Source organism: Bufo bufo, unplaced genomic scaffold (assembly GCF_905171765.1).
Source record: "Bufo bufo unplaced genomic scaffold, aBufBuf1.1, whole genome shotgun sequence".
Taxonomy (NCBI): Eukaryota; Metazoa; Chordata; class Amphibia; order Anura; family Bufonidae; genus Bufo; species Bufo bufo.
The window spans coordinates 217,032-240,586 of record NW_024400105.1 but is presented as its reverse complement, the minus strand read 5'-3'; the positions used below and the strand labels follow the sequence as shown (position 1 = coordinate 240,586).

The following is a 23,555-nucleotide window of genomic DNA, read 5'->3' as shown; positions in this document are numbered from 1 at the left end:
CAGCTGTCGGTTGTTTCCAGCACCAAGCAACCCATTCAGCCCCAGTGTCGTCACACACACCCTGGATCCAATTAAGACTGATGATTGGTTAATTGGCTTATCACCTGAATGAATTGTTTGGACCTCCCCTCCTCCACGTTTGATTTGGGCCTGTTGTGCACACCTCGGAGGGTTGCTGAGTCGTCTCTGGCAGGCAATTGACCCTTTTTTGTATCAAGTTGGCTGGATGTAACCATTTAGCTTTTGCAGTGCTTCAATAAATGAGTAAAGTTTGCCTGTGTCTCCCTCTTGTGGATCTTTTGAACTGGATTACTTAGTGGCTAAAAAGTAGCCCAGCACTTCCTATGCAGCTGGACCTACCTTGTCTGTTCAATGGACGGAACACTGCGCGTGTCACAAGAGCCTTGTCAGGTCAAGAGGTCAAAGAGGTCAAGTAAGGTCAGCTATTGGATGACATCACAAGGGCCCTGATGGAACACTCAACAATGGTGCCGTGACATCACAATCAACAATGGTTATCCTTTTTTTTTTTTTTTTTTTTTTTCCTTTCACTCACTACTATTCCTATCATGCTTTCTGCTTGGCGTGCTTTGGCACCGCACCAGGAATTTCGTGCGAAGAAAAGGCGTGTCCAAAAGTCGCGTGTGGGCGGAGCTATGCAGATAGCAAACACGAAAAGAAGCATGCTGGTGTGACTTCTGTGCGTAGGACGCGCGTGAACGTTTTCCCCGGTTTGTGAGAGAAAGAAGCCTCCCGGACTGTGTATTGGGCTGGGGACAGTAGTCTATTGCCTTCATTAGTGCTCTGCATTGGGGACCATCGGCCTGTACTGCGAACCCTTTTCAGGTTATCGCTTCTCGGCCTTTTGGCTAAGATCAAGTGTAGTATCTGTTCTTATCAGTTTAATATCTGATACGTCCCCTATCTGGGGACCATATATTAAATGGATTTTTCGAACAGGGAGATGGAAAAAGAGCTTGCTCTGTCCACTCCACGCATTGACCTGGTATTGCAGTACCTCCAGGACCGGTGCACCCCTTCTAATCCAGTATGAAAAAACAGAATGAAATTGAAATGGATTGCAAGCATCATCCTTCCAGCCAAGCAAGTGGAAAGTTGTGTGTGTCGTGCCTCCTTCAGCTTCTCCTCTGTCTGCCCAGTCAGTGCAGTGTTGCTTTTTGCATATAATACCTGCATCTAGTCTGTCAATCTCCTAATTGCATCAGCTGTCGGTTGTTTCCAGCACCAAGCAACCCCTTCAGCCCCAGTGTCGTCACACACACCCTGGATCCAATTAAGACTGATGATTGGTTAATTGGCTTATCACCTGAATGAATTGTTTGGACCTCCCCTCCTCCACGTTTGATTTGGGCCTGTTGTGCACACCTCGGAGGGTTGCTGAGTCGTCTCTGGCAGGCAATTGACCCTTTTTTGTATCAAGTTGGCTGGATGTAACCATTTAGCTTTTGCAGTGCTTCAATAAATGAGTAAAGTTTGCCTGTGTCTCCCTCTTGTGGATCTTTTGAACTGGATTACTTAGTGGCTAAAAAGTAGCCCAGCACTTCCTATGCAGCTGGACCTACCTTGTCTGTTCAATGGACGGAACACTGCGCGTGTCACAAGAGCCTTGTCAGGTCAAGAGGTCAAAGAGGTCAAGTAAGGTCAGCTATTGGATGACATCACAAGGGCCCTGATGGAACACTCAACAATGGTGCCGTGACATCACAATCAACAATGGTTATCCTTTTTTTTTTTTTTTTTTTTTCCTTTCACTCACTACTATTCCTATCATGCTTTCTGCTTGGCGTGCTTTGGCACCGCACCAGGAATTTCGTGCGAAGAAAAGGCGTGTCCAAAAGTCGCGTGTGGGCGGAGCTATGCAGATAGCAAACACGAAAAGAAGCATGCTGGTGTGACTTCTGTGCGTAGGACGCGCGTGAACGTTTTCCCCGGTTTGTGAGAGAAAGAAGCCTCCCGGACTGTGTATTGGGCTGGGGACAGTAGTCTATTGCCTTCATTAGTGCTCTGCATTGGGGACCATCGGCCTGTACTGCGAACCCTTTTCAGGTTATCGCTTCTCGGCCTTTTGGCTAAGATCAAGTGTAGTATCTGTTCTTATCAGTTTAATATCTGATACGTCCCCTATCTGGGGACCATATATTAAATGGATTTTTCGAACAGGGAGATGGAAAAAGAGCTTGCTCTGTCCACTCCACGCATTGACCTGGTATTGCAGTACCTCCAGGACCGGTGCACCCCTTCTAATCCAGTATGAAAAAACAGAATGAAATTGAAATGGATTGCAAGCATCATCCTTCCAGCCAAGCAAGTGGAAAGTTGTGTGTGTCGTGCCTCCTTCAGCTTCTCCTCTGTCTGCCCAGTCAGTGCAGTGTTGCTTTTTGCATATAATACCTGCATCTAGTCTGTCAATCTCCTAATTGCATCAGCTGTCGGTTGTTTCCAGCACCAAGCAACCCATTCAGCCCCAGTGTCGTCACACACACCCTGGATCCAATTAAGACTGATGATTGGTTAATTGGCTTATCACCTGAATGAATTGTTTGGACCTCCCCTCCTCCACGTTTGATTTGGGCCTGTTGTGCACACCTCGGAGGGTTGCTGAGTCGTCTCTGGCAGGCAATTGACCCTTTTTTGTATCAAGTTGGCTGGATGTAACCATTTAGCTTTTGCAGTGCTTCAATAAATGAGTAAAGTTTGCCTGTGTCTCCCTCTTGTGGATCTTTTGAACTGGATTACTTAGTGGCTAAAAAGTAGCCCAGCACTTCCTATGCAGCTGGACCTACCTTGTCTGTTCAATGGACGGAACACTGCGCGTGTCACAAGAGCCTTGTCAGGTCAAGAGGTCAAAGAGGTCAAGTAAGGTCAGCTATTGGATGACATCACAAGGGCCCTGATGGAACACTCAACAATGGTGCCGTGACATCACAATCAACAATGGTTATCCTTTTTTTTTTTTTTTTTTTTTTCCTTTCACTCACTACTATTCCTATCATGCTTTCTGCTTGGCGTGCTTTGGCACCGCACCAGGAATTTCGTGCGAAGAAAAGGCGTGTCCAAAAGTCGCGTGTGGGCGGAGCTATGCAGATAGCAAACACGAAAAGAAGCATGCTGGTGTGACTTCTGTGCGTAGGACGCGCGTGAACGTTTTCCCCGGTTTGTGAGAGAAAGAAGCCTCCCGGACTGTGTATTGGGCTGGGGACAGTAGTCTATTGCCTTCATTAGTGCTCTGCATTGGGGACCATCGGCCTGTACTGCGAACCCTTTTCAGGTTATCGCTTCTCGGCCTTTTGGCTAAGATCAAGTGTAGTATCTGTTCTTATCAGTTTAATATCTGATACGTCCCCTATCTGGGGACCATATATTAAATGGATTTTTCGAACAGGGAGATGGAAAAAGAGCTTGCTCTGTCCACTCCACGCATTGACCTGGTATTGCAGTACCTCCAGGACCGGTGCACCCCTTCTAATCCAGTATGAAAAAACAGAATGAAATTGAAATGGATTGCAAGCATCATCCTTCCAGCCAAGCAAGTGGAAAGTTGTGTGTGTCGTGCCTCCTTCAGCTTCTCCTCTGTCTGCCCAGTCAGTGCAGTGTTGCTTTTTGCATATAATACCTGCATCTAGTCTGTCAATCTCCTAATTGCATCAGCTGTCGGTTGTTTCCAGCACCAAGCAACCCATTCAGCCCCAGTGTCGTCACACACACCCTGGATCCAATTAAGACTGATGATTGGTTAATTGGCTTATCACCTGAATGAATTGTTTGGACCTCCCCTCCTCCACGTTTGATTTGGGCCTGTTGTGCACACCTCGGAGGGTTGCTGAGTCGTCTCTGGCAGGCAATTGACCCTTTTTTGTATCAAGTTGGCTGGATGTAACCATTTAGCTTTTGCAGTGCTTCAATAAATGAGTAAAGTTTGCCTGTGTCTCCCTCTTGTGGATCTTTTGAACTGGATTACTTAGTGGCTAAAAAGTAGCCCAGCACTTCCTATGCAGCTGGACCTACCTTGTCTGTTCAATGGACGGAACACTGCGCGTGTCACAAGAGCCTTGTCAGGTCAAGAGGTCAAAGAGGTCAAGTAAGGTCAGCTATTGGATGACATCACAAGGGCCCTGATGGAACACTCAACAATGGTGCCGTGACATCACAATCAACAATGGTTATCCTTTTTTTTTTTTTTTTTTTTTTCCTTTCACTCACTACTATTCCTATCATGCTTTCTGCTTGGCGTGCTTTGGCACCGCACCAGGAATTTCGTGCGAAGAAAAGGCGTGTCCAAAAGTCGCGTGTGGGCGGAGCTATGCAGATAGCAAACACGAAAAGAAGCATGCTGGTGTGACTTCTGTGCGTAGGACGCGCGTGAACGTTTTCCCCGGTTTGTGAGAGAAAGAAGCCTCCCGGACTGTGTATTGGGCTGGGGACAGTAGTCTATTGCCTTCATTAGTGCTCTGCATTGGGGACCATCGGCCTGTACTGCGAACCCTTTTCAGGTTATCGCTTCTCGGCCTTTTGGCTAAGATCAAGTGTAGGGATACATTGGGTCTTGGTCAGAAGGTGCCTGGGGTACCCGGCTGCTCGGCCTGGGGGGATCGTCTGAGTTCATAGCTCGGACTTCACCCCCCTGCTGCTATTGGGCAGTCGGCTTAGTCCCTGGGCAACGAGGAGCGATCACCTTACCTGCCTGCTGCCTCGGTAGTGGGTGAAGGGCACTGTGTCAGTTCCGGTTTTGCCTGGCGTACCATTGGAGATGGAGATGGAGGTCCCGAATCCAGACGGAGGAGGAGTTCCTGATCCTGATGATGACAGCTTTGGTCCGGGAGAAGTGCCTACGTACCAGCGGATAAGAAATGGAATCCGTTTCCTGCTACAAGACTCACAGAAAAAGGAGAAAGGACTTACTTTCCTTGTTGAGGATATCTTGGTGGGACTGTTTGGCATCCGAAAGGAGCTGATTTTGGCTATATTGGACTTTCATAAAAGAGGGTCTTATGATGTGATCCTCATTACGGAAGAAGTTTGTACCGGAGTACTCAAGAAACTTGAACTTTGCAAGTTAAGCCCAATCTTGGAGGGCGTGGCGGTATTACCGCATTTTCCGAGGAAAAAGAGACTGGTAACAGTACTTATGTATAGTCCTTACGTGTTACAAGAAGATATTATTTCCTTTTTATTAAGGTATTGTGATAAAGTTATCCCAATGGGTAAAGTGTATAACCAATTTGGTATATGGACTATGAAGTGGAAATTTGAAGTTTTGTTGCATGAAAAGGAGGAAGGGGAATTAATCTTCCCACCTGGGAGATTTAAAATTGGAAAAATTAATGGTGATTTATTTTTTAATGGCATGACTGATTTTTGTCGTAATTGCAAGCAATATGGACACATAAAAGATGATTGTACTGAACAATATTGTGCTAACTGTCAATGTATAGGTCATAGTTATGAAAATTGTAAAGAAAAAAAGAAATGCTATTTATGTGGTAAAATTGGTCACGTCTACGCTTCTTGCCCCCAAAAGAAAAAGGGGGAGGGAGGTGGAGAGGTGAGGGGAAAGCGCAAAGGAGTGGAGGAGACAGAAGCTGCTGAGGAGTCAAAAATAAGAAGGACAGTTAAAGAGAATAAGATAGAGGTAAGAGCAAGAAAGGAGTCAGGAGGAAAAATGGATACAGTAGAAAAGGAAAAATCAGAAAGTATGAAAGTGGTGGAAAAACCTAAAAATCCTTTTGAGAGAGGTTCAGAGGAGGAAGTACATAGTCAGAGAGTATGGTCAGAAATAGAAAGTGCACAGAAATCGGGGGTCAAATTACAGGCCTTATTTGCATATGTTAGGAAATCTATAATAGCTGACAAAGTGAGATTTTTTCAGCGTGCTAAGGTTCATCCATATGATCAAATAAAAATTCCAGATATAGTTACAGAAAATACGGAGTTTGATAGACGTAGTCTGTTGCTTATGTCATATTATGCATGGAAAGATGGTGCTAACCCAGATTGGTTTTGAGTTGATATGTTTTGTTTGTTTGTTTAAAAAAAAAACGTTAATTTGTATTTTTATGTAAATATGTTTTAATAAAAATTATGACGTCCCCGTTTGGGGGTGCCAACTAAAAAAAAAAATCTGTTCTTATCAGTTTAATATCTGATACGTCCCCTATCTGGGGACCATATATTAAATGGATTTTTCGAACAGGGAGATGGAAAAAGAGCTTGCTCTGTCCACTCCACGCATTGACCTGGTATTGCAGTACCTCCAGGACCGGTGCACCCCTTCTAATCCAGTATGAAAAAACAGAATGAAATTGAAATGGATTGCAAGCATCATCCTTCCAGCCAAGCAAGTGGAAAGTTGTGTGTGTCGTGCCTCCTTCAGCTTCTCCTCTGTCTGCCCAGTCAGTGCAGTGTTGCTTTTTGCATATAATACCTGCATCTAGTCTGTCAATCTCCTAATTGCATCAGCTGTCGGTTGTTTCCAGCACCAAGCAACCCATTCAGCCCCAGTGTCGTCACACACACCCTGGATCCAATTAAGACTGATGATTGGTTAATTGGCTTATCACCTGAATGAATTGTTTGGACCTCCCCTCCTCCACGTTTGATTTGGGCCTGTTGTGCACACCTCGGAGGGTTGCTGAGTCGTCTCTGGCAGGCAATTGACCCTTTTTTGTATCAAGTTGGCTGGATGTAACCATTTAGCTTTTGCAGTGCTTCAATAAATGAGTAAAGTTTGCCTGTGTCTCCCTCTTGTGGATCTTTTGAACTGGATTACTTAGTGGCTAAAAAGTAGCCCAGCACTTCCTATGCAGCTGGACCTACCTTGTCTGTTCAATGGACGGAACACTGCGCGTGTCACAAGAGCCTTGTCAGGTCAAGAGGTCAAAGAGGTCAAGTAAGGTCAGCTATTGGATGACATCACAAGGGCCCTGATGGAACACTCAACAATGGTGCCGTGACATCACAATCAACAATGGTTATCCTTTTTTTTTTTTTTTTTTTTTCCTTTCACTCACTACTATTCCTATCATGCTTTCTGCTTGGCGTGCTTTGGCACCGCACCAGGAATTTCGTGCGAAGAAAAGGCGTGTCCAAAAGTCGCGTGTGGGCGGAGCTATGCAGATAGCAAACACGAAAAGAAGCATGCTGGTGTGACTTCTGTGCGTAGGACGCGCGTGAACGTTTTCCCCGGTTTGTGAGAGAAAGAAGCCTCCCGGACTGTGTATTGGGCTGGGGACAGTAGTCTATTGCCTTCATTAGTGCTCTGCATTGGGGACCATCGGCCTGTACTGCGAACCCTTTTCAGGTTATCGCTTCTCGGCCTTTTGGCTAAGATCAAGTGTAGGAATACATAGGATCTTGGCCGGAGGTGCCCCGGGTACCCAGACCCTCGGCCTGGAGTGCAGGCTACGGTTTATAGCCGTGGTTGAATCTCCTGCTGCTATTGGGGGAACGGATTAGTCCCGGGGCAACGAGAAGCGATCAACTTGGACTGTCACTACACATAGCTGTAGGGGGCAGATATTCTGATCCATTTTGCTGTTTTGCCTGGTGGAAGAACTTTGGACTTAACGATGGAGCTATGGAAGAAAAAGAACTGCCTGAGGTTGCTATTCAAAGAAGATGCAGCTGATAAGGACGATTTGGAACTTTTTACTTTGAAAATATTTGAAGGACTTTTGGGGATTCCAAAGGAAAGTATTTTTTGTATGCAAAGAAACTACCCAAAGAATTATTTGGATGTTACTCTAAAGACAGAGGAACTTTGCAGAGATGGCTTTAAGAAGTATCTGGAACTAAATGAAGATATGAAAAAGCATTTCTTGTTGCAGTCGTCCCTTTTTGGGAAAAAAAGGAACTTTGTTATTTCTATGGATGATCCCTTCGTTGAGAATGATGAAATTCTGTTTTTTTTTGCGGTCCCACTTTGAGTTCGTAACTTTTCAAAAATATTTTCTAAACAAAGGAGGAATTTGGAATGGAAAGAGAAGATTTTCGATTTGGAAAAAAGAAGGTGGGAATGTTTTGAATGGGAAAATAACTATTAACGGGAAAACCGGATTTTGCTTTTGGGAAACCAGTAAAAATGTTGTTTTGAAAGAAGCTGAGAAAGAGGAAGAAATAAAAACAGAAGAAAAGAAGAAAATTGTTATTGAAGAACAACAGATTATTAAAGATCTAGAGAAAGAAGAAGAAAAGAAAGAAGTTGAGAAGGGAATTGTTGTTAAAGATCTAGAGAAAGAAGAAGAAGAAAAGAAAGAAACTGTGATTGAAAAACAACAGACTTTTTCGAATACTGAAGAAGTTGAGAAGAGGCAGGTTTTGAAAGAAGAAATAGGCTTGGGAACTTCTGATACTGAGAAGCTACAGTTGCCAGAAAGTATGGAAGCATGGAAGACAAGGATTGATAAAATGTATGGAGAAAACTTGCAAAATGCGAGAGTTGCAGCCTTGGAATATTATGAACAAGATCCGGTCGGTTTTGTTGAAGAGACTCCCCTTGATGACTGGTTGGAGAAGGCACTTGAAGACAAAAAAGACGTATCAATAGAGGATTTAAAGGTCTTGCAAGATGCTTTATTAATATGTATGATTCGAGTAGAAATAGGCTTTTCTGAAATGATGCAATGATCGTTATAGAACCTTTACTTTTGAACTTTTTTGGACTTATTTGATACTTTTGAAGATAAGTTTCATGTGATTTTCGACTTGTTATTATAGAACATGGGACCTTTGTTTCACAGATTCAGGGGTCTTTCGGATAGACTTTTAAGAACAAATTTAAATAAAAAAAAAAAAAAAAAAAAAATCTGTTCTTATCAGTTTAATATCTGATACGTCCCCTATCTGGGGACCATATATTAAATGGATTTTTCGAACAGGGAGATGGAAAAAGAGCTTGCTCTGTCCACTCCACGCATTGACCTGGTATTGCAGTACCTCCAGGACCGGTGCACCCCTTCTAATCCAGTATGAAAAAACAGAATGAAATTGAAATGGATTGCAAGCATCATCCTTCCAGCCAAGCAAGTGGAAAGTTGTGTGTGTCGTGCCTCCTTCAGCTTCTCCTCTGTCTGCCCAGTCAGTGCAGTGTTGCTTTTTGCATATAATACCTGCATCTAGTCTGTCAATCTCCTAATTGCATCAGCTGTCGGTTGTTTCCAGCACCAAGCAACCCATTCAGCCCCAGTGTCGTCACACACACCCTGGATCCAATTAAGACTGATGATTGGTTAATTGGCTTATCACCTGAATGAATTGTTTGGACCTCCCCTCCTCCACGTTTGATTTGGGCCTGTTGTGCACACCTCGGAGGGTTGCTGAGTCGTCTCTGGCAGGCAATTGACCCTTTTTTGTATCAAGTTGGCTGGATGTAACCATTTAGCTTTTGCAGTGCTTCAATAAATGAGTAAAGTTTGCCTGTGTCTCCCTCTTGTGGATCTTTTGAACTGGATTACTTAGTGGCTAAAAAGTAGCCCAGCACTTCCTATGCAGCTGGACCTACCTTGTCTGTTCAATGGACGGAACACTGCGCGTGTCACAAGAGCCTTGTCAGGTCAAGAGGTCAAAGAGGTCAAGTAAGGTCAGCTATTGGATGACATCACAAGGGCCCTGATGGAACACTCAACAATGGTGCCGTGACATCACAATCAACAATGGTTATCCTTTTTTTTTTTTTTTTTTTTTTTCCTTTCACTCACTACTATTCCTATCATGCTTTCTGCTTGGCGTGCTTTGGCACCGCACCAGGAATTTCGTGCGAAGAAAAGGCGTGTCCAAAAGTCGCGTGTGGGCGGAGCTATGCAGATAGCAAACACGAAAAGAAGCATGCTGGTGTGACTTCTGTGCGTAGGACGCGCGTGAACGTTTTCCCCGGTTTGTGAGAGAAAGAAGCCTCCCGGACTGTGTATTGGGCTGGGGACAGTAGTCTATTGCCTTCATTAGTGCTCTGCATTGGGGACCATCGGCCTGTACTGCGAACCCTTTTCAGGTTATCGCTTCTCGGCCTTTTGGCTAAGATCAAGTGTAGTATCTGTTCTTATCAGTTTAATATCTGATACGTCCCCTATCTGGGGACCATATATTAAATGGATTTTTCGAACAGGGAGATGGAAAAAGAGCTTGCTCTGTCCACTCCACGCATTGACCTGGTATTGCAGTACCTCCAGGACCGGTGCACCCCTTCTAATCCAGTATGAAAAAACAGAATGAAATTGAAATGGATTGCAAGCATCATCCTTCCAGCCAAGCAAGTGGAAAGTTGTGTGTGTCGTGCCTCCTTCAGCTTCTCCTCTGTCTGCCCAGTCAGTGCAGTGTTGCTTTTTGCATATAATACCTGCATCTAGTCTGTCAATCTCCTAATTGCATCAGCTGTCGGTTGTTTCCAGCACCAAGCAACCCATTCAGCCCCAGTGTCGTCACACACACCCTGGATCCAATTAAGACTGATGATTGGTTAATTGGCTTATCACCTGAATGAATTGTTTGGACCTCCCCTCCTCCACGTTTGATTTGGGCCTGTTGTGCACACCTCGGAGGGTTGCTGAGTCGTCTCTGGCAGGCAATTGACCCTTTTTTGTATCAAGTTGGCTGGATGTAACCATTTAGCTTTTGCAGTGCTTCAATAAATGAGTAAAGTTTGCCTGTGTCTCCCTCTTGTGGATCTTTTGAACTGGATTACTTAGTGGCTAAAAAGTAGCCCAGCACTTCCTATGCAGCTGGACCTACCTTGTCTGTTCAATGGACGGAACACTGCGCGTGTCACAAGAGCCTTGTCAGGTCAAGAGGTCAAAGAGGTCAAGTAAGGTCAGCTATTGGATGACATCACAAGGGCCCTGATGGAACACTCAACAATGGTGCCGTGACATCACAATCAACAATGGTTATCCTTTTTTTTTTTTTTTTTTTTTTTTCCTTTCACTCACTCCTATTCCTATCATGCTTTCTGCTTGGCGTGCTTTGGCACCGCACCAGGAATTTCGTGCGAAGAAAAGGCGTGTCCAAAAGTCGCGTGTGGGCGGAGCTATGCAGATAGCAAACACGAAAAGAAGCATGCTGGTGTGACTTCTGTGCGTAGGACGCGCGTGAACGTTTTCCCCGGTTTGTGAGAGAAAGAAGCCTCCCGGACTGTGTATTGGGCTGGGGACAGTAGTCTATTGCCTTCATTAGTGCTCTGCATTGGGGACCATCGGCCTGTACTGCGAACCCTTTTCAGGTTATCGCTTCTCGGCCTTTGGCTAAGATCAAGTGTATGTGTTTCTAATTCTGCACTTGGTCTTAGCTGAGGGTATTCGGGTACTCCTCCCCTCGGCCTTGTGGGATCGCCCGGGTTTATAGCCCGGGCTTCACCCACCTGCTGCTATTGGGGGGAGGACTTAGTCCCAGGGTAACGAGTTGCGATCCCCCGGCCTTCTGGTAGTTTTATACTTACCAGGAGGTGCAGCCTCGGTACGACGTTGCGACCATGGATGGCGATCCCGGCTCCGTGCCGGAATACGCCAGACTGAAAAACTCAGTGAGGATTTTCCTCACTGGAGGCGTCCTTATGGACAAAAAGTCGGAATCGTTGCGATATGTTGTGGATACGGTGTTGGGAGATCTCTTGCATGTCCGGAGGAATGAGATTCTCGCCATACAAGACTACCCCAAGCGAGCCATTTATGATGTTACTCTGGCGGGAGACGGCATTTTCCGTGATGCTTTAAAACAAGCTGAGAAAATAAAGGATGATCCCAGGCTTGGGCGTACCCGTATCATTGAGCACGCTTTCGACGAGAAAAAGCTCGTGGTGATTAAGATGTATTCCCCTTATGTGGACCAGAAAGAACTGGAGAAGTTTTTATCCTTGTATTTTAAGGAGGTCCAATTTATGGGGAAGGTTATGAACGAGTGTGGAATATGGACATCCAAATGGAAATTTTTAGTGACTTTTATTAAAGATGCCGCCTTTTCCTCTGGAATTAAATTACCACCTGCCCGTTTTAAACTAGGTCAAATTAATGGCGACCTCTTCTTTACGGGAATGCCTAATTTCTGCAAATTCTGTGGGGTATACGGACATACAAATGAGAATTGTGATGCCCAGTGTAGGAATTGTGGGAGCACTCAACATAGTAACAAGGAATGTCCCAATGCAAAAAAATGTACATTTTGTCAACGCACTGGGCATCTATACAGATTTTGTCCCCACAGAAAGGATGAGCGACCCAAGACGCCCCCACAGGAGTCAGCTGACCAGACCCGCCCTCAAGGAGAGGAACAGGCAATGGAAGCAGAGGTAAGGCAGGAGCCCGAGGCCCCTGATGCAAGTGATGCGGGGGCCAAGGCGGATGATATGGAGCAGGATTGCTCGGGTGATCCCACAGATGCGAAGGAGAGGCGGAATGCCAAGCGCAAAGCGGAGATAGTGGCAAGGCTCAAAAAGTCTGGAACTCCCCAAAAGAGCGGTCGTTCAGGGGAGTCCAGACAAACTCCGCAATCTGGGTCCCCTAAGCCTGATGACGATCCGGAAGAAGGTGTGTGGGAGATCCAAGGGAAAAAGAGGCGGGGAAAAAAAGGGCGCTCTCCGGATAGGGAGAAGGAGGAGCCGATGGAAACGTCCGGCCATCAAGATCAGGCGGACGTGGCTCCTCCGGCTGCCCCCCCCCCGCCGGATAAGGTGGTTGGGGAGGCGAGTGCCTCCCTGGAGGCGTCCGATTCCCTGCCTTGTGCGCAGCATTCCCCTGAGAGGCCTGGGACCTCCCAGAGCCTGGGGGGAGCAACGGATCCAGTCGGAGACCCACCTGACGCAAACGATGAGGATCTAAATGGTCAAGGTATGGGGACCCAGGTGAAGCTATCAGAGGCTGGCTTGCCTGATTACCCGAGCATGACTGCAGGCTCCTGCCTGAGTGATGGAAGTTCCTCTCCGGAAGGTTCCCTTATAACGATTGGGTCAGAAGAGGGCGGGAATGGAAGTGTAAATGAGTTTTCTGGGCATGCTGACTCTTCCTAATGAATATCATGGATGCCGAAATAAAGGGAGTTTCCCTCAATGTGAGGGGCGTCAAGTCTAAACATAGACGGGTTGCTCTTTTTAATTTTTTAACCACAATGACAGCATCCGTGTTTTTCTTGCAGGAATGTGGCATTCCCCATACAAGCTCATACAAAAGCTATAAAGAAGATTGGCAACACGGACCATCCATCTGGTCTGGATCCAATGAGTCCAGATCAGGTGGGGTCGCCATACTTTTTAAAGGGAACGTTTTAATTGATGATTTTAATGAAATTTTACCAGGTAGGATTTTATTGGTCAAAGCTTTTATCAATGGTATTAAATGGCAGTTTTTAAATTTTTATGGTTCTCCTGATAAGAACGAAAGAGCTGACATGCTAGAAATTTTATCTGTTTTTATCAATACCTCTGAACCATGTGTTGTTGCAGGAGATTTTAATTGTATTATGAAGGGGGAACGTCGGCAAACTTCATCTACCAGCAGGAATTATGATAAAACCTCTGGGATGTTGAAGAATCTGGTTGATGATTTTAAACTCCTTGACGTCTATAAAGAATGCAATAAAGATGCCCCAGAGGTTGCCGGCGTTACCTGGAGTAATGTCAACTGCAGTTCTAGAATAGATTTTATTTTTTGTAATGATCAGCTACTGCCTTTTAAATGCGAGCTTTTAACCAATGTTTTTTCCGACCACAAAATCTTATTATTTATTATTAAACATAATTTTAATAAGGTTCCTGGTAAAAAATCATGGAAATTGAACGTTTCTCTTTTAGACGATCCACAGACTATTATTGATTTTAAAAGTTTTTATACAAGATGTAAACGGGTAAGGAGTCCAAATATCTCTATTAGTAGCTGGTGGGAAAAAATGAAGAAAAAAATAAAAAGTTTCTTCATAAATAAAAGTACCCAGAAAGCAAGAGAGAAGAAGGACTCCTTTAAAGATCTTAATACCCGTTTACAAACCTTGTATAAATTCAGAGACAATGGTATGGATGTGAAGAGTGATATAGAAAATCTTAGGAAAGAAATTACAAAATGTATAGAGCAAAAAGGGAAAGAATTAATTTTTAGATCCAGAGTGAGGCATATCGAAGAAAACGAAAAATGCTCTAGATACTTCTTTAAAAAAATTAATAACAAAAAAGAAGCTATTAATGAAATAGACGGAATTAAGGAAATACAAGGCATTTTACATAAAGTACATTGTTTTTATTCTGAACTTTTTAATGTAAAGTCTGTGGATCAGTCTATTTTACAGGACTCACTGAAGGAGATCACTGCGGTTTTAGATCCTGCCTCGCAACAGATTTTATCCCGAGGTTTAACGGAGCAGGAGGTTTTAGAGACAACAAAGAGTTTTAAGACGGGTAAGGTACCCGGCCCCGACGGTATACCCATAGAATTTTATGTCAAATTTTATGACCTTTTAAAAGACGATCTTTTTAGTCTTTTTAGTGAGGTTTTTTATTCAAAGGTTTTACCCAAGTCCTGGAGGAAGGGTGAGGTCTCCTTATTGTATAAGAAAGGTGATAAGGCAGATTTGAAGAATTGGAGACCAATAACCCTTCTTAACACAGACTATAAGATCATGGCAAAAATCTGCGCCAATAGGTTAAAAGGGGTAATTTCTAAAATTATTCATTTTAATCAAGTCTGTGGAATCCCAGGAAGAAGCATATGGGATAACCTGAACCTTATTAAAGATTGTATTGATGATACTAAGTCAAGAGAAGGTAAATTAGCCATTTTATCTATTGACTTCGAGAAGGCGTTTGACAGAGTATCTCATTTTTATCTTTTTAAGGTTTTAGAAAAAATGGGTATACCCGAGGGGTTTTTATTGTCTCTTAAAGCATTTTATAATAAATGCACAAGTAAAATTTTAATTAATGGTTTTAAGACACAGGAAGTAATTTTAGATTCCGGAGTGAAGCAGGGGTGTCCCTTGTCCCCACTGCTTTTTATTTGCGCATTAGAGCCTCTCTTATGTAAGCTGCGAACAGATAAAGCGATACGCGGAGTGCCCTTGCCCGGTGGAAGGGGACTAGAGGCCAAAGCGGTGGGGTATATGGACGATGTGGCGGTTTTATGCAGGGACGCCCTATCACTCCGGAAAGCCTTAGGGCATGTTCAGTTCTTTTGTAGTGCTTCTGGTTTTAAAGTGAACTTTAACAAGAGTAATATTTTAAATATTGGAAGTATGGTTTTACATGATATTAATATCCCTGTGTCTGATTTTATCACCATTTTAGGTGTCTCCTTCAGTGAGTCTAATAATGGTTTTTTTAGTTGGGGCATGGTGGAAAAGAAGGTAAATCAAAAAATAAATATGTGGAGTATGAGGAAACTCACAATGGAGGGGAAAATTTTAATTATTAAGATGATCATTCTTCCCCTTTTATTATACTTAAGTATGGTGTTTCCCCCTCCCATGAATGTATTGAAGAAAATTAATAAAAGCTGTTTTACCTTCTTCTGGAATTCAAAGATGGAGAAATTGAAAAGAGAAGACGTCATGAAAATCCAAGGAAAAGGCGGCAAAGATTTTCCAGATTTTAAGAGATTTTTATTGATAAAATTTTTTAGTTTCTGTTTTAACGCTCTTTTTAAAGAACACTATTGGTCTTATTATGTTCGTTTTAATACTGGTTTTTTTATGCGTAAGTTTAATTGGTTCAAAACTATTTTATCAGTTCCTTATGCTTTTAATTTGCCAGTAAGTTATAAGATTTTAGAAGAGATAGTGTCAACTTTTAATTTGAAGAAGAAAAATATAAATGAGCTTAAAAACAGTAAACAATTAATAAAAGAAATAAAAATGAAGGAGATAACTTGTGATATAAAGAATTTTAGAGAAGATAAATGCAAAAAAATCTGGAAAATTATTAACATCTCCTATCTTTTTAATTCCCAGAAAGACTTGGCGTGGAATTGTGTTCATCAGTGTCTTCCATGCCGGGCATTCCAATACCGAAGAGGCTATGTAAGGTCTGCCATCTGTCCGAGGAATAATTGTCAACAAGAAGAGACGGTTCAACATCTACTGTGGTCATGTCCGTTTGCCCAGGATTTCTGGAGAAGAGTGCTCCCACTTTTAAGGAAGATGGCAGGCCTGAGAGACTTCACCTACGATATGATCCTATACGGTCTTTTGGAATGCCCAACAGCCTGCCAAGAGGCTGTGGCATGGAAGACGATGAACTGCGCAAAGGAAGCCCTCTGGAAGGCTAGAAATATTTTAGTTTTTAAAAGAGAGGTTTTATCCGTCAACGATGTTCTGGGATTTTGTTTTAGTGAAATGTATATTTATCTTTTAATTGAGAAAAAAGTTAATACTGCGGTAGAGAATAAATGGTTTTTAAGTGAATGGAATTCTGTAATATAAGATAATTTTATTCATTTTTAATGCCATCCTTTGATTATGTATTTAATTATTTTCTTCTGTATTTATGTGATAATTGTTAAAATTTTGTAAATTCTTTTAATAAATATGGCGTCCCCGCGAGGGGATAGTCAACTTAAAAAAAAAATCTGTTCTTATCAGTTTAATATCTGATACGTCCCCTATCTGGGGACCATATATTAAATGGATTTTTCGAACAGGGAGATGGAAAAAGAGCTTGCTCTGTCCACTCCACGCATTGACCTGGTATTGCAGTACCTCCAGGACCGGTGCACCCCTTCTAATCCAGTATGAAAAAACAGAATGAAATTGAAATGGATTGCAAGCATCATCCTTCCAGCCAAGCAAGTGGAAAGTTGTGTGTGTCGTGCCTCCTTCAGCTTCTCCTCTGTCTGCCCAGTCAGTGCAGTGTTGCTTTTTGCATATAATACCTGCATCTAGTCTGTCAATCTCCTAATTGCATCAGCTGTCGGTTGTTTCCAGCACCAAGCAACCCATTCAGGCCCAGTGTCGTCACACACACCCTGGATCCAATTAAGACTGATGATTGGTTAATTGGCTTATCACCTGAATGAATTGTTTGGACCTCCCCTCCTCCACGTTTGATTTGGGCCTGTTGTGCACACCTCGGAGGGTTGCTGAGTCGTCTCTGGCAGGCAATTGACCCTTTTTTGTATCAAGTTGGCTGGATGTAACCATTTAGCTTTTGCAGTGCTTCAATAAATGAGTAAAGTTTGCCTGTGTCTCCCTCTTGTGGATCTTTTGAACTGGATTACTTAGTGGCTAAAAAGTAGCCCAGCACTTCCTATGCAGCTGGACCTACCTTGTCTGTTCAATGGACGGAACACTGCGCGTGTCACAAGAGCCTTGTCAGGTCAAGAGGTCAAAGAGGTCAAGTAAGGTCAGCTATTGGATGACATCACAAGGGCCCTGATGGAACACTCAACAATGGTGCCGTGACATCACAATCAACAATGGTTATCCTTTTTTTTTTTTTTTTTTTTTTTTTTTCCTTTCACTCACTACTATTCCTTTCATTCTTTCTGCTTGGCGTGCTTTGGCACCGCACCAGGAATTTCGTGCGAAGAAAAGGCGTGTCCAAAAGTCGCGTGTGGGCGGAGCTATGCAGATAGCAAACACGAAAAGAAGCATGCTGGTGTGACTTCTGTGCGTAGGACGCGCGTGAACGTTTTCCCCGGTTTGTGAGAGAAAGAAGCCTCCCGGACTGTGTATTGGGCTGGGGACAGTAGTCTATTGCCTTCATTAGTGCTCTGCATTGGGGACCATCGGCCTGTACTGCGAACCCTTTTCAGGTTATCGCTTCTCGGCCTTTTGGCTAAGATCAAGTGTAGTATCTGTTCTTATCAGTTTAATATCTGATACGTCCCCTATCTGGGGACCATATATTAAATGGATTTTTCGAACAGGGAGATGGAAAAAGAGCTTGCTCTGTCCACTCCACGCATTGACCTGGTATTGCAGTACCTCCAGGACCGGTGCACCCCTTCTAATCCAGTATGAAAAAACAGAATGAAATTGAAATGGATTGCAAGCATCATCCTTCCAGCCAAGCAAGTGGAAAGTTGTGTGTGTCGTGCCTCCTTCAGCTTCTCCTCTGTCTGCCCAGTCAGTGCAGTGTTGCTTTTTGCATATAATACCTGCATCTAGTCTGTCAATCTCCTAATTGCATCAGCTGTCGGTTGTTTCCAGCACCAAGCAACCCATTCAGCCCCAGTGTCGTCACACACACCCTGGATCCAATTAAGACTGATGATTGGTTAATTGGCTTATCACCTGAATGAATTGTTTGGACCTCCCCTCCTCCACGTTTGATTTGGGCCTGTTGTGCACACCTCGGAGGGTTGCTGAGTCGTCTCTGGCAGGCAATTGACCCTTTTTTGTATCAAGTTGGCTGGATGTAACCATTTAGCTTTTGCAGTGCTTCAATAAATGAGTAAAGTTTGCCTGTGTCTCCCTCTTGTGGATCTTTTGAACTGGATTACTTAGTGGCTAAAAAGTAGCCCAGCACTTCCTATGCAGCTGGACCTACCTTGTCTGTTCAATGGACGGAACACTGCGCGTGTCACAAGAGCCTTGTCAGGTCAAGAGGTCAAAGAGGTCAAGTAAGGTCAGCTATTGGATGACATCACAAGGGCCCTGATGGAACACTCAACAATGGTGCCGTGACATCACAATCAACAATGGTTATCCTTTTTTTTTTTTTTTTTTTTTTTTTTTCCTTTCACTCACTACTATTCCTATCATGCTTTCTGCTTGGCGTGCTTTGGCACCGCACCAGGAATTTCGTGCGAAGAAAAGGCGTGTCCAAAAGTCGCGTGTGGGCGGAGCTATGCAGATAGCAAACACGAAAAGAAGCATGCTGGTGTGACTTCTGTGCGTAGGACGCGCGTGAACGTTTTCCCCGGTTTGTGAGAGAAAGAAGCCTCCCGGACTGTGTATTGGGCTGGGGACAGTAGTCTATTGCCTTCATTAGTGCTCTGCATTGGGGACCATCGGCCTGTACTGCGAACCCTTTTCAGGTTATCGCTTCTCGGCCTTTGGCTAAGATCAAGTGTATGTGTTTCTAATTCTGCACTTGGTCTTAGCTGAGGGTATTCGGGTACTCCTCCCCTCGGCCTTGTGGGATCGCCCGGGTTTATAGCCCGGGCTTCACCCACCTGCTGCTATTGGGGGGAGGACTTAGTCCCAGGGTAACGAGTTGCGATCCCCCGGCCTTCTGGTAGTTTTATACTTACCAGGAGGTGCAGCCTCGGTACGACGTTGCGACCATGGATGGCGATCCCGGCTCCGTGCCGGAATACGCCAGACTGAAAAACTCAGTGAGGATTTTCCTCACTGGAGGCGTCCTTATGGACAAAAAGTCGGAATCGTTGCGATATGTTGTGGATACGGTGTTGGGAGATCTCTTGCATGTCCGGAGGAATGAGATTCTCGCCATACAAGACTACCCCAAGCGAGCCATTTATGATGTTACTCTGGCGGGAGACGGCATTTTCCGTGATGCTTTAAAACAAGCTGAGAAAATAAAGGATGATCCCAGGCTTGGGCGTACCCGTATCATTGAGCACGCTTTCGACGAGAAAAAGCTCGTGGTGATTAAGATGTATTCCCCTTATGTGGACCAGAAAGAACTGGAGAAGTTTTTATCCTTGTATTTTAAGGAGGTCCAATTTATGGGGAAGGTTATGAACGAGTGTGGAATATGGACATCCAAATGGAAATTTTTAGTGACTTTTATTAAAGATGCCGCCTTTTCCTCTGGAATTAAATTACCACCTGCCCGTTTTAAACTAGGTCAAATTAATGGCGACCTCTTCTTTACGGGAATGCCTAATTTCTGCAAATTCTGTGGGGTATACGGACATACAAATGAGAATTGTGATGCCCAGTGTAGGAATTGTGGGAGCACTCAACATAGTAACAAGGAATGTCCCAATGCAAAAAAATGTACATTTTGTCAACGCACTGGGCATCTATACAGATTTTGTCCCCACAGAAAGGATGAGCGACCCAAGACGCCCCCACAGGAGTCAGCTGACCAGACCCGCCCTCAAGGAGAGGAACAGGCAATGGAAGCAGAGGTAAGGCAGGAGCCCGAGGCCCCTGATGCAAGTGATGCGGGGGCCAAGGCGGATGATATGGAGCAGGATTGCTCGGGTGATCCCACAGATGCGAAGGAGAGGCGGAATGCCAAGCGCAAAGCGGAGATAGTGGCAAGGCTCAAAAAGTCTGGAACTCCCCAAAAGAGCGGTCGTTCAGGGGAGTCCAGACAAACTCCGCAATCTGGGTCCCCTAAGCCTGATGACGATCCGGAAGAAGGTGTGTGGGAGATCCAAGGGAAAAAGAGGCGGGGAAAAAAAGGGCGCTCTCCGGATAGGGAGAAGGAGGAGCCGATGGAAACGTCCGGCCATCAAGATCAGGCGGACGTGGCTCCTCCGGCTGCCCCCCCCCCCGCCGGATAAGGTGGTTGGGGAGGCGAGTGCCTCCCTGGAGGCGTCCGATTCCCTGCCTTGTGCGCAGCATTCCCCTGAGAGGCCTGGGACCTCCCAGAGCCTGGGGGGAGCAACGGATCCAGTCGGAGACCCACCTGACGCAAACGATGAGGATCTAAATGGTCAAGGTATGGGGACCCAGGTGAAGCTATCAGAGGCTGGCTTGCCTGATTACCCGAGCATGACTGCAGGCTCCTGCCTGAGTGATGGAAGTTCCTCTCCGGAAGGTTCCCTTATAACGATTGGGTCAGAAGAGGGCGGGAATGGAAGTGTAAATGAGTTTTCTGGGCATGCTGACTCTTCCTAATGAATATCATGGATGCCGAAATAAAGGGAGTTTCCCTCAATGTGAGGGGCGTCAAGTCTAAACATAGACGGGTTGCTCTTTTTAATTTTTTAACCACAATGACAGCATCCGTGTTTTTCTTGCAGGAATGTGGCATTCCCCATACAAGCTCATACAAAAGCTATAAAGAAGATTGGCAACACGGACCATCCATCTGGTCTGGATCCAATGAGTCCAGATCAGGTGGGGTCGCCATACTTTTTAAAGGGAACGTTTTAATTGATGATTTTAATGAAATTTTACCAGGTAGGATTTTATTGGTCAAAGCTTTTATCAATGGTATTAAATGGCAGTTTTTAAATTTTTATGGTTCTCCTGATAAGAACGAAAGAGCTGACATGCTAGAAATTTTATCTGTTTTTATCAATACCTCTGAACCATGTGTTGTTGCAGGAGATTTTAATTGTATTATGAAGGGGGAACGTCGGCAAACTTCATCTACCAGCAGGAATTATGATAAAACCTCTGGGATGTTGAAGAATCTGGTTGATGATTTTAAACTCCTTGACGTCTATAAAGAATGCAATAAAGATGCCCCAGAGGTTGCCGGCGTTACCTGGAGTAATGTCAACTGCAGTTCTAGAATAGATTTTATTTTTTGTAATGATCAGCTACTGCCTTTTAAATGCGAGCTTTTAACCAATGTTTTTTCCGACCACAAAATCTTATTATTTATTATTAAACATAATTTTAATAAGGTTCCTGGTAAAAAATCATGGAAATTGAACGTTTCTCTTTTAGACGATCCACAGACTATTATTGATTTTAAAAGTTTTTATACAAGATGTAAACGGGTAAGGAGTCCAAATATCTCTATTAGTAGCTGGTGGGAAAAAATGAAGAAAAAAATAAAAAGTTTCTTCATAAATAAAAGTACCCAGAAAGCAAGAGAGAAGAAGGACTCCTTTAAAGATCTTAATACCCGTTTACAAACCTTGTATAAATTCAGAGACAATGGTATGGATGTGAAGAGTGATATAGAAAATCTTAGGAAAGAAATTACAAAATGTATAGAGCAAAAAGGGAAAGAATTAATTTTTAGATCCAGAGTGAGGCATATCGAAGAAAACGAAAAATGCTCTAGATACTTCTTTAAAAAAATTAATAACAAAAAAGAAGCTATTAATGAAATAGACGGAATTAAGGAAATACAAGGCATTTTACATAAAGTACATTGTTTTTATTCTGAACTTTTTAATGTAAAGTCTGTGGATCAGTCTATTTTACAGGACTCACTGAAGGAGATCACTGCGGTTTTAGATCCTGCCTCGCAACAGATTTTATCCCGAGGTTTAACGGAGCAGGAGGTTTTAGAGACAACAAAGAGTTTTAAGACGGGTAAGGTACCCGGCCCCGACGGTATACCCATAGAATTTTATGTCAAATTTTATGACCTTTTAAAAGACGATCTTTTTAGTCTTTTTAGTGAGGTTTTTTATTCAAAGGTTTTACCCAAGTCCTGGAGGAAGGGTGAGGTCTCCTTATTGTATAAGAAAGGTGATAAGGCAGATTTGAAGAATTGGAGACCAATAACCCTTCTTAACACAGACTATAAGATCATGGCAAAAATCTGCGCCAATAGGTTAAAAGGGGTAATTTCTAAAATTATTCATTTTAATCAAGTCTGTGGAATCCCAGGAAGAAGCATATGGGATAACCTGAACCTTATTAAAGATTGTATTGATGATACTAAGTCAAGAGAAGGTAAATTAGCCATTTTATCTATTGACTTCGAGAAGGCGTTTGACAGAGTATCTCATTTTTATCTTTTTAAGGTTTTAGAAAAAATGGGTATACCCGAGGGGTTTTTATTGTCTCTTAAAGCATTTTATAATAAATGCACAAGTAAAATTTTAATTAATGGTTTTAAGACACAGGAAGTAATTTTAGATTCCGGAGTGAAGCAGGGGTGTCCCTTGTCCCCACTGCTTTTTATTTGCGCATTAGAGCCTCTCTTATGTAAGCTGCGAACAGATAAAGCGATACGCGGAGTGCCCTTGCCCGGTGGAAGGGGACTAGAGGCCAAAGCGGTGGGGTATATGGACGATGTGGCGGTTTTATGCAGGGACGCCCTATCACTCCGGAAAGCCTTAGGGCATGTTCAGTTCTTTTGTAGTGCTTCTGGTTTTAAAGTGAACTTTAACAAGAGTAATATTTTAAATATTGGAAGTATGGTTTTACATGATATTAATATCCCTGTGTCTGATTTTATCACCATTTTAGGTGTCTCCTTCAGTGAGTCTAATAATGGTTTTTTTAGTTGGGGCATGGTGGAAAAGAAGGTAAATCAAAAAATAAATATGTGGAGTATGAGGAAACTCACAATGGAGGGGAAAATTTTAATTATTAAGATGATCATTCTTCCCCTTTTATTATACTTAAGTATGGTGTTTCCCCCTCCCATGAATGTATTGAAGAAAATTAATAAAAGCTGTTTTACCTTCTTCTGGAATTCAAAGATGGAGAAATTGAAAAGAGAAGACGTCATGAAAATCCAAGGAAAAGGCGGCAAAGATTTTCCAGATTTTAAGAGATTTTTATTGATAAAATTTTTTAGTTTCTGTTTTAACGCTCTTTTTAAAGAACACTATTGGTCTTATTATGTTCGTTTTAATACTGGTTTTTTTATGCGTAAGTTTAATTGGTTCAAAACTATTTTATCAGTTCCTTATGCTTTTAATTTGCCAGTAAGTTATAAGATTTTAGAAGAGATAGTGTCAACTTTTAATTTGAAGAAGAAAAATATAAATGAGCTTAAAAACAGTAAACAATTAATA

At 43.3% G+C, this 23,555-nt stretch overlaps 6 non-coding genes and 2 pseudogenes across 6 annotated transcripts; all 8 read left to right on the top strand.

Moving 5' to 3' along the window:
• The first annotated feature begins 849 nt into the window (after positions 1–849).
• On the top strand, positions 850–1,040 carry LOC120983621. Its single transcript, XR_005775162.1, has one exon. It is a non-coding gene; the product is annotated as a U2 spliceosomal RNA (small nuclear RNA).
• A 1,030-nt stretch (positions 1,041–2,070) lies between these two features.
• On the top strand, positions 2,071–2,261 carry LOC120983620. Its single transcript, XR_005775161.1, has one exon. It is a non-coding gene; the product is annotated as a U2 spliceosomal RNA (small nuclear RNA).
• Positions 2,262–3,292: 1,031 nt separating this feature from the next.
• LOC120983619 lies at positions 3,293–3,483 on the top strand. Its single transcript, XR_005775160.1, has one exon. It is a non-coding gene; the product is annotated as a U2 spliceosomal RNA (small nuclear RNA).
• Positions 3,484–6,105: 2,622 nt separating this feature from the next.
• On the top strand, positions 6,106–6,291 carry LOC120983536. Its single transcript, XR_005775111.1, has one exon. It is a non-coding gene; the product is annotated as a U2 spliceosomal RNA (small nuclear RNA).
• A 2,482-nt stretch (positions 6,292–8,773) lies between these two features.
• LOC120983547 lies at positions 8,774–8,974 on the top strand (annotated as a pseudogene).
• A 1,032-nt stretch (positions 8,975–10,006) lies between these two features.
• LOC120983618 lies at positions 10,007–10,197 on the top strand. Its single transcript, XR_005775159.1, has one exon. It is a non-coding gene; the product is annotated as a U2 spliceosomal RNA (small nuclear RNA).
• Positions 10,198–16,490: 6,293 nt separating this feature from the next.
• On the top strand, positions 16,491–16,699 carry LOC120983551 (annotated as a pseudogene).
• Positions 16,700–17,735: 1,036 nt separating this feature from the next.
• LOC120983617 lies at positions 17,736–17,926 on the top strand. Its single transcript, XR_005775158.1, has one exon. It is a non-coding gene; the product is annotated as a U2 spliceosomal RNA (small nuclear RNA).
• Positions 17,927–23,555: the final 5,629 nt, after the last annotated feature.